Here is an 11,268-nt window from a genome sequence, read left to right as displayed (position 1 = left end):
TAGGTGACAGGCTTTAACACCGCGTTAGTGTAGCGGCAGATAGTGTTAAATGACTATCCAGAGCCAAGACCAGGCAGCAGACTAACAGGCCTAACCAACTGTCTGCGAGTCGCCATCGGACGTCACCTGGAATCCTTAGGTCACAAACCATTGAGACTGTGTCTGTTTACCGTGGCAGGTGTAAGCCAAAACAAAATCAAAAAGTATGTAAAATTAATCTAAATGAGCATCATGAAAACCCTAGTAAAGTTAAACTAAAGTTAGGACTTCTAAACATCAGGTCACTTGCATGCAAAACAGTAATTGTAAATGAAATAATTACAGATAATAGTCTTAGTGCCCTGTGTTTAACAGAGACCTGGGCTAGACCTGATGAGTATCTTGGTTTAAATGAAGCATCTCCTCCGGGTTACAGTTATGAACATAAGCCACGTCTTAGTGGTCGTGGTGGAGGAATAGCCGCAATTTATGATAAAGACATAGGTCTCACTGTAAAATCATCTCCCATAACAAACTCGTTTGAAGTTCTTATCTCTGACATAGCCAATAAATGTTCATCTGATAAAAATAGTATGTTTAAGCTGGTTACTGTTTATCGACCCCCTGGTCCTTACTCAGAATTTCTTAACGAATTTGCCGATTTTCTTTCTAAATTAGTTTTATCAACTAAAAAAGCTTTAATTGTTGGTGACTTTAATATTCATTATGAGGATAAGTGTAATCCACTCAAAATTGCGTTTGACTCTATTTTAGAATCTTTAGGCATCACCCAAAATGTAACAGGACCCACTCACCGCTGTAAACATACCTTAGATTTAATACTTACTTATGGTATAAACATAGACAACCTGGAAATTATACCACAGAATGACTTAATCTCTGATCACTCTCTACTAATTTATGAAGTGTCCCTGTCCAATAAGGTACAGCAACCACATCGTTTTAAATATAAGCGCACTATTACATCTGCAACTGCAGCAGCGTTCATAAACTGCCTACCAGAATTACCAAATATATCAGCATCAGAACCTAAAGAACTAGATCAGGCAACTCAAAACCTAGAGACTGTATTGCGCGCAACCTTAGATAACGTAGCCCCACTCAAAACTAAACTGATTAGGGAGAAAAAACTTGCTCCTTGGTACAATGACCACACATGCGCACTTAAACAAGCAGCACGGAAATTAGAACGCAAGTGGCGGCACACTACACTGGAAGTGTATAAGATTGCTTGGAAAGATGCTTTAACTGAGTATAAACATGCCCTTATAAAAGCTAAATCTTTATGTTATTCGTCCCCAATAGAGAAAAATAAAAACAATCCCAGATTCCTTTTTGAGACAGTGTCCAAATTAACTAAAAACGTCAATGAAACTGAATCTAATATACCGCCTGACTGTACCAGCGATGATTTTTTAAAATTATTTAATGACAAGATAGAAAAAATACGACTTCAGAGTCAGAGTGTGTCACCTGCCAATGTTAAGTATGGACTCACTCCGAGCAGCATTGGTGATAATAGTAACGAGTTAATCCAACTAAATTCCTTTAATCCAATCTCCCAAAATGAACTAACTGTGTTGATTAAATCATCGAAGTCATCATCGTGTATACTCGATCCTGTTCCAACTCGTCTACTTAAAGATTTACTCCCAGCTATTGTAGAGCCCCTGCTTACATTAATCAATGCATCCCTTAGCCTTGGATATGTACCTAAATTGTTTAAAAGTGCTGTTATTAAATCCCTGATTAAAAAACCTAATCTTGATCCACATGTACTAGCTAATTATAGGCCAATTTCAAACCTTCCTTTTGTCTCAAAGATATTAGAAAAAGTCGTTTCCAAACAGCTATGTTCTTATTTGAATGAAAATTGTATTCATGAAAAATTTCAATCAGGATTTAGACCCAACCATAGTACCGAAACTGCATTAATTAGAGTAGTTAACGAGTTGTTAATGTCTTCTGATAATGGATGTGTCTCTTTTCTTGTTCTATTAGATCTTAGCGCAGCGTTTGATACGGTCGATCATAAAATTTTACTGGAGAGGCTAGAAAATACAGTAGGTGTTAAAGGACTCGCACTCTCTTGGTTTAAATCATATCTGACTGACCGCTCTCAATTCGTTTATGTAAATAATAAATGCTCGGAAACTACAAAAGTAAAGTATGGTGTTCCACAGGGGTCGGTACTAGGACCGCTATTATTTACATTCTATATGCTTCCACTAGGTGAAATTATTCATAAACATGGCATAAACTTTCACTGCTATGCAGATGACACACAGCTGTATATATCAGCCAAACCAAATGATACTGACACAATCAGTAAGATAGAAGATTGTGTAAACGACATAAAAAACTGGATGTCGTGTAATTTTCTTTTACTTAATTCAGATAAAACTGAGGTTTTACTTGTTGGCTCTAAAGCTGCAAGAGACAAGTTGTCTAACCTGGTGCTAAACTTAAACACGTTCTCTGTTACTCCCAGCCCAGATGTAAAAAACTTAGGTGTCACAATAGATTCAGATCTCTCATTTGATACACACGTTAATAATATTACTAGAGTTGCTTTCTATCATTTGCGTAACATTTCTAAAATAAGAAATATACTATCTGTTAATGACGCCGAAAAACTGATCCATGCGTTTATAACTTCTCGGTTAGATTATTGTAATGCTCTTCTAACTGGATGCTCTGGTAGATCCTTAAACAAACTCCAATTAGTTCAAAATGCAGCAGCTCGAGTGCTAACTAGAACTAAAAAATTTGACCATATTACTCCTGTTCTATCATCTCTACACTGGCTGCCAGTTAAATTTCGCATTGATTACAAAATACTTTTACTAACTTATAAAGCGCTACATGGTCTGGCTCCACAGTATCTGAGTGAACTTATTAATCACTACAACCCAGCACGTCCACTTCATTCACAAGATGCAGGGTTACTTATAGTTCCTAGAATTAAAAAGATCATGGCTGGTGGAAGAGCATTTTCTTACAAAGCTCCACAACTTTGGAATAATCTTCCTGCCTCTATTCGGGATTCGGACACAGTCTCAATGTTTAAGTCTAGACTGAAAACATATTTATTTTCTCAGGCTTTTGATTAGTATAGACAAAGGCGCAGAGCTTGGGGGTTCTTGGTCATAGAAACTTGTGGTGATCAGGGATGTTGGGTTGCTGTCGTTCTGCCTCTCTTGTCCGATCACTCCGGTTTGGGTAGGAGAGGTGGGCGCTGATGTCCTGTGAAAGCCTTCATGACCTTGTTACCTGCTCGCTCTCCCTTTTAGTTATGCTGTAATAATTAGGGCTGCCGGAGTCTAGAAATCTCTGTAAAACTGTTTGTCAACTAGCATTGTACATTATTAACTACATTCTCTGTTGTTTTACCCCGAGGGCATTCTGATGGAAACCTGTTTACTCGCCGAGGTTAAGGATTAAAGTCGAGACTGCCGGGACAACGATGCTGCTCCTGTCAGATGTGACGGGTCTGGAGTAATTGCAACGACAAGAAATCACTACAGACTTTATTGAAGACTAGAGCGGATAACAACTCTATTATTATTTAATTGTTTATTTATCTATTTATTACCAGTTATGACTTTTAGATCATTTAATTCTGTGTTTGTATGATTTGTGTAAATCGTGTATTTATTTAAAGTTTCCTCCAGGCCACCCAAGAAGGATGGGCCCTGCTGAGTCTGGTTCCTCTCAAGGTTTCTTCCTGTAATTTTCAGGGAGTTTTTCCTTGCCAAAATCGCCCTCGGCTTGCTCAACAGGGGTTTTTGTATCTGTTGGTCCTGGATTTTGTAAAGTTGCTTTGAGACAATGTCTATTGTAAAAAGCGCTATATAAATAAAGTTGACTTGACTTGAACCACCTAACTACCTCAGTTAACATGGCAAGCCTGAAGAACAGTTCAACCTATTTTCAAATGAGAAAAGTGAGACGTTGCAATAAATCAAACTACAAGACTCATTACAGCATCTCTCACATATAATGTTGTTGATTTAAAGTAAGTGTAATAACGACATGCATTCCGACACATTCTAACACACTAATTCTAAGTTTACAGTAATAAACTGTGGTAACTATACAGATTAATAGAACAGAATTACTTACCTTAGTTAATTTGCTCACAAACTGTGCAATCTGGAAACCGTTGCGGGTTAGGTGTATTTAAAAAAAAAAAAAACGCACGCGCGCAGACTGGAAGTGCTTGAAAATTGAAAGCAACTTATTTATATAACTTATTTTGATATTCACACAAATAAAATAAGTAGATTTTATAGCATTGTTTAATTAGTACAGTGGTGTTCAAAAAAATAGCAGTGATTTTAAAAAAGCGAATAAAGCACAAAATCATTATAATAACTTTTATTTCCATAAATGCAAATGCACTGAACATACTACACTTTCAATTCTAAATCAAAACATTAACAACATTTAGTCAGTTTGTGTCAATCCTTTACAGAAAATTATGAAAAATGAATATTAGGCTGTTCAAAATAATAGCAGTGCAGCATTTTTCTTTAAAAACTCAAAAAATTTGTCTAACATGAAAAAATGTTTGAGGTTTCACTTTACTTTAAATTACTGAACTAATATTTAGTGGCATAACAATTGTTTCCGAGATCTGTGTTGCATGGAGTCGATCAACTTCTGGCACCTCTGAACAGGTATTCCAGTCCAGGATGATTAGACGACATTCCACAGTTCTTCTGCAATTTTGGGTTTTGCCTCAAAAAAACGTGTTTCAGATATCAGCCCTCAAGTTCTCTATGGGATTGAAGTCAGGGGATTGGGCTGGCCACTCTATTACCTCAATCTTATTTGTCTTTCACCAAGATGTTTTGGGTCATTGTCATGTTGAAACACCCATTTTAAGGACATTTCTTCTTCGTTATAGGCAACATGATCTGCTCAAGTATTCTGATATATTTAAACTGATCCATGATCCCTCGTATGTGATAAATAGACGTAACACCATGGTATGATAAACATCCCCATATTATCATTTTGTACCACCATGCTTTACTGTCTTCACAGTGAACTTTGGCTTGAATTCAGTGCTCGAGGGTCATCTGACATACTGTCTACGGCCACTAGACCCAAAAAGAAAAATGTTGCTTTCACCAGTCCACAAAATGTTGAGCCATTTCTCTTTGGACCAGTCAATGTGTTCCTTGGCAGATTTGAACCCATTCAGGAAACGTCTTTTTCTTAACAACGGGACTTTGCAAGGAGTTCTTGCTGGTAAATTGGCTTCACTTAATCATCTTCTGTACTCACTGGTAACTTCACATGTTCCTTGATCTTTCTGGAGGTGATTATTGGCTGAGTATTTGCTATTTTGGCTAATCTTCGATCCAATTGAACAGTAGTTCCATGCTTCCTTCCGTATCTTTCAGGTTTTGGTTTTCACTTCAAGGCATTTGAGATCATTTTAGCTGAGCAGGCTATAATTTGCTGCACTTCTCTGTATGTTTTTTCTCTCTACAATCAACTTTTTAATCAAAGTATGCTGTTCATCAGAACAATGTCTGGAACAACTCATTTTCCCCAGTATTTCAAAAGGAAATGTGCTATGAACAAGCTGTGCAACATTTGCCACCCTGCTACATTAAATAAGGGCCAAAACTGACACCTGTTTTTCTGCAGAATGAATGACTTCACCAATTGAACTCCTCACTGCTATTATTTTGAACAACCCCCTTTCAATCAATGCTTCGATTACTCAGAATGAGCGGCATGCATGTCCTAATTGTTGGGTTTGTTTTGTTTTCATTACTCTACTACACTTTCAAGAAATAGCATTTCTACTAAAAACAGTGATTTATCAGGTTAATGGTGTTGAACTGCTATTATTTTGAACACTACTGAAAAATTTACTCAAATAATAGCCATAAATTCAAGAACTTAATTCCATTACATAAATTTAACACAAAACATTTGTAAAAAATCTACTGGACCACTGATTCATTTTTTTACAGTGTATGCAATTTGTTGAGGGGGCCCAAAATTTTTTTTTTGCACTGGGGCCCATGAGCTCCCAGTTACACCACTGGTGTTGCATCTAGAAATGGTTCATATTATGAGCGCCTGTTTTCAGTGGCAGGGTTATGGACAGGTAAAGATCCTCACTTTTACCAGTTCATGTTTTACCAGCTCATTTTAAATAACTGGCTGAAAGATGGTAACTGTCAACAACTACATTTCAGCAGCAGTATTATACACATTTTGCACTTACGGCTGCTATCATGTGGACTGTTACAGTTTTTGTGGACAGTTGGTTGTTCAACAGTATTTAAAAAACAATTTTTAAATGGTATCTTTTGTTGAGTTTTTATTACACAATACTTATTTAAACTAAATTAAAACTAATACTAGAACTAATAAAAACTAAACTAAAACTAAGCGTTAAAAAAAATAATAAAAATTAAAAAGAACTAGCAAACCCACTATAAAAACGTATTAAAACTAACTAAATTAGAGAGAAAAAAGTCACAAGGAAATAAAACTAAACTATAATGAAAAATCCAAAACTATTATAACCTTGATTCCTACATGTAATACATTAATGAATTCATTGTGAATATGCACAAGTTCATTTTGTCTAATGTTAGTGGTGGAGAAGGTACAGAATGTAGTCGAGTTAAAGTAGAGATGGGAGTGTCACCACTCTGTTCTCTCTACCGCTCTGGATACACTTAAAATATCATCCTGTTATTATTGTTAGGATTGAAGTTTTGCTTAAGCTGAGAGTGTAATGGTCAACTATTATCATTAAACAGCATTAAGTGGCTCCATTTATATGCATTCTGACATATATATATATATATATATATATATATATATATATATATATGGATTTATATATACCTAGCCTTTCCTTCAGATCGACCATTTGTAAATTTGTTTCGGCATTGTTAAGTGTTTCAGCTCTAGTAAATTTGTTTTTGTTTTTGTTGTAAATTTGTTTTCTAAAATGTTAATTTGTTTTGCACTTCTTGGCCACTGTAGTTTTTCCTCAGTAAATTGGTCCACAATCAATTTGATGTTTTTTTTTTCTGTAAATTTTAATAATTTTGCAGTTTTAAACATGTTAAAAAAAGAAAATCAACAGGGCTTCTATGCAACCCTAAACCTTATTACAATATACTATAATTTTAATATTGTACAATTAGGTGGGACAAATAGCCATTAGAGACATGACAATGTAGCCCAAAAAATAACCCATACTAGGATATAAGACAGAGTGGTCAAATTTGTAGTGAAATTGAAATAAAACAAACAAATAGCTTTAAAAACCTTTCAGTGCTTGTGAAAGTAGCATTAGAGACACGTTAGGATAAAAAAATACTAAAACACCTGCAGCGGTGTAGGAGGAGGTGTAGGGTGAATAAAACATGAGGGTAAAATTGTGTTTAGGAATGTGTAATATATAAATGGACAACGCTTGTGCTTGTTGCTAGCTTTTGCAGGTGTGTGTGTGAGAGAGAGAGAGAGAGAGTAAAAAATGTAAGTAAAATAGGTGGATATGTCTCACCTGGACTGCTAGAGCCATTAATGTTTTGTTAAATTGGGTGTTAGGGTCATGAATGAGTGATTAACTAAATAAACAATGAATACATTAAACACATAAATACATACAAATTGAGTAAATACGTTTTCAGATTCTTCTGTGCTGAACAATACTGACTTATAAAGTCTTTATAAGTGACATCTGTGTTAAAAATGTGTTTGTATATTCCACTGTATTGTGAGAAATGGGACGTTATAAGTCATATTCTGCTAAAGCATAACGTTTCATAAACATATTTCAAAGTCAGACACATCTTGGTTAAAGTGAAAGTGGTCTTAGCTGTGTATCAATAAAAGCCAAATAAGTGAAATAAGACATTTTATGTGTCGGTGTTAGCTGTGTTAAAGCCATTTCTAAGTTAAACATTAAAAAGTGCATCTTTATAAAAGAGATGTATCAGATAAATAACTAAAATAGACTTGAATCTGTTTTGTGAGTGTTAGAAAGATCAGTAGAATGTGAATGTTGGAGCCATGTGTTGTTTTAGAAATGTGTCAGTATATGTGAACTTAAAGCTGACACGAGGATGTTCTGTAGATCTTACAGCACAAATATGTAGAACTAACTGAAATAAATGTTAGTGTATTAAAATATTCTTATTATTATCATCATTATTATTCTAAATTGTTATGTTTATTTTTTTCTTCCATTTCTGCTACATGATAGTTAAGCACCCTGGACTCGACCTAGTCCTGCTTGGTAGTTGTGTTTTACTCCGCACTAAAAAGAGTAACAGAACAAAAACATGCCAGTAAAGAAGAGGGAGCAGAAAATTGCAGCTTGCAAAAAAAAAAGGAATAATAATCAGTAATTATTATTCAGAATAATGTATCACTATCAATAATAAAACACTATTCTAAGTACTCAACACAGGGTATATATTTTAGGACAGACATATTGTAAAATATTAACTGTAAATAATCATAATTACTCATAATAATCAATTTGTTTTTAATATTATAGTTGTTGTCGTAATAATAGTATTATTGGTGATGGTAGTAGTAACTTATAATATAACTCGTTACTTATAATGTTATGGAAAACCAATAGACAATTAGTGGAGCGTGGCTCCCATCTGGTGGCCAAAATGTGACAACACACAAACAAAATGTCATGTAGCTGTTACGTTCATACATTTACATTTTCAGCATTTAGCAGAAGCTTTTATCCAAAGCGACTTACAGTACTGTGACAGTATACAATCTAAGCAATCGAGGGTTAAGGGCCTTGCTCAAGGGCCCAACAGTGGCAACCTGGCAGTGGTGGGGCTTGAACTGGAAACCTTCTGATTACTGGTCCAGTACCTTAACCGCTAGGCTACAACTGCCCTACACATGCCATACACATGCCATACACATGCCATACCCATGTATATGTGTTTTCTTTTATGTATGTATTTTTTTATGTATTTGTGTGTGTGTGTGTGTGTGTGTATGTGTATATACTAGGGCTGTCAAACGATTAAAATTTTTAATCGCGATTAATCTCAGAATTTCATATAGTTAATCGCGATTAATCGCATTAAATAAAATCTGTGTAAATGTTATAGAAAACAAGGTTTTTTAAGTGAAATGTGAAAAGTGGACGTTTCTACACGAAGTGAGTGTGTTTTGACCCTTTTGGGGCTTCCATAGTTCATGGACTAGCGTGCTTGACTCCGGTATTCAGTGCCGTAACAGATTAAGTTAATAAAGTGTTTTGCTCCCGACAACTTGTGAATATACCGTGTATTTATTTCTTTATTATGCAAGTGCATCCCTACGACGCTCAGTTATATTATTTTAACAAACCGCAAATGAACAACGGTGGCAAGTCCGACATTAAAACGTTTGTTCTACCAGTCAAGTGTCAACATGAACTAGAATTTGCGTTAATGGCACTAATTTTTTTAATCGCGTTAAATTGAGAATGCGTTAATGCGTTATTATCGCGTTAACTTCGACAGCCCTAGTATATACACACATTTTACTCAAACACACACAGATACTACTAAGAAACAAAAGTGCTGTAAGAACTGGTGACAAACATACACAATACACAACACAGAATTGCAGAACTGCAGTCTGAGTCCATCACTGTTTAATATCTACATAAATGAATTAGTGTGCAGCCCCCGGACTCACTCTGCAGGACGGTGAAGTAAAATTTCTACTCTATGCAGCTGCACCTAGACCTGTTGGAGCAGTACAGCCAGAACTGGGCCCTAACAGTAAATCTGAAGAAAACAAAAATGGTGTTCCAAAAACAAACCTAGATGTCAGGAACACATGGCACCAGTTTACCGTGGTCAGCACTGCCCTGGAGCACACAATGCAGTACACTTACCTTGGTCTCATCATTACATTTACATTTTCAGCATTTAGCAGACGCCTCTATCCAAAGCAACGTACAGTACAGTTACAGTGTACAATCGGAGCAATTGAGGGTTAAGGGCCTTGCTCAAGGGCCCAACAGCAGCAACCTGGCAGTGGTGGGGCTTGAACCAGCAACCTTCTGATTACTAGTCCAGTACCCTAACCACTAGGCCACGGCTGTACTCATTACTGCATCAGGGAGTTTCAGCATGGCAGTGAATGTGTATGGGGTCCACTGAAATTTCACAGTTCTGTTAAATGGGACAAACATCCAACAGAAACCCTGCATGCTGATTTCTGTAGAATTATTTTATAAGTCCAAAGGAAAACACCGACCATTTGGCAATATTGTTTCCTACTGTCATGCCTACAGAGCTACTTGAATCTGAATCTACATACTACACAAATAACAGCAGTCAGAAACTGAGCATCATGTTAGGAGAGGAGAAGGAGAGCAGCACTGTAGCAGCACAGTATGTATCTGCCTGCAACAGTCTGAGAGACACGGACTGATACACCCGAACAGAGGAACAGTCTGAATTAACCCACAAAGAGAAAGTGTTAAATATATACGTGTTTCATTTTTTATATTCATATTCTGTCTTTTCAATGCTTTGGCAATACTGTAAGGCTCACCTGGGGCCAGTGATAGCTCAGTGGTTAAGGTACTGGACTAGTAAACAGAAGGTTGCCGGTTCAAGCCCCGCCACCACCAAGTTGCCACTGTTGGGTCCCTGAGCAAGGCCCTTAACCCTCAATTGCTCATTGTGTTCCGCTCATTGTGTTCCGCTCAGTGTGTAAGTCGCTTTGGATAAAAGCGTCTGCTAAATGCTGAAAATGTAAAATGTAATGGAGATGACGAACCACACCTGGGTCCTCATGCCTTCAAATCAGGTAGCGAGAACAATGAGTTCCAGCCTGAGTGTGAGTGCCAGCAAAAACTTTAATTCCTCAGCGGTGCAGTGGAGCTTCGGTCAGGCCTCTGTGCAGGACACTGGAGTTTCTTGAAGCCGAGCTTCTCTTTATGTTTGTGGATTTTGCTTTGTGCACAGAGGTTTAGTCCTGCTGGAACAGGAAGTGGCCTTCCCCTTTAATCTAATTCAGTCATGGTCTTTATCTCACTCGCTTATAACACTTGTTAACACTTGTTAGCTAAGGTGGCGGCTGAAACACATGAATTTCCAAATTAGAAAAGGCATCATTGTGAATTCGGTTGTTTTATTACCATTATTACAATAACCAGTCTTATGGTTAACATTCAATATTCTGCTCATTCCTTATGCCTTCATCCAGCGTGTTTACATTCTACCAATGTACAGCCATACT

Source organism: Trichomycterus rosablanca, chromosome 15 (genome assembly GCF_030014385.1).
Source record: "Trichomycterus rosablanca isolate fTriRos1 chromosome 15, fTriRos1.hap1, whole genome shotgun sequence".
In the NCBI taxonomy this organism is placed as follows: Eukaryota; Metazoa; Chordata; class Actinopteri; order Siluriformes; family Trichomycteridae; genus Trichomycterus; species Trichomycterus rosablanca.
This window is presented reverse-complemented; position numbering follows the sequence as displayed.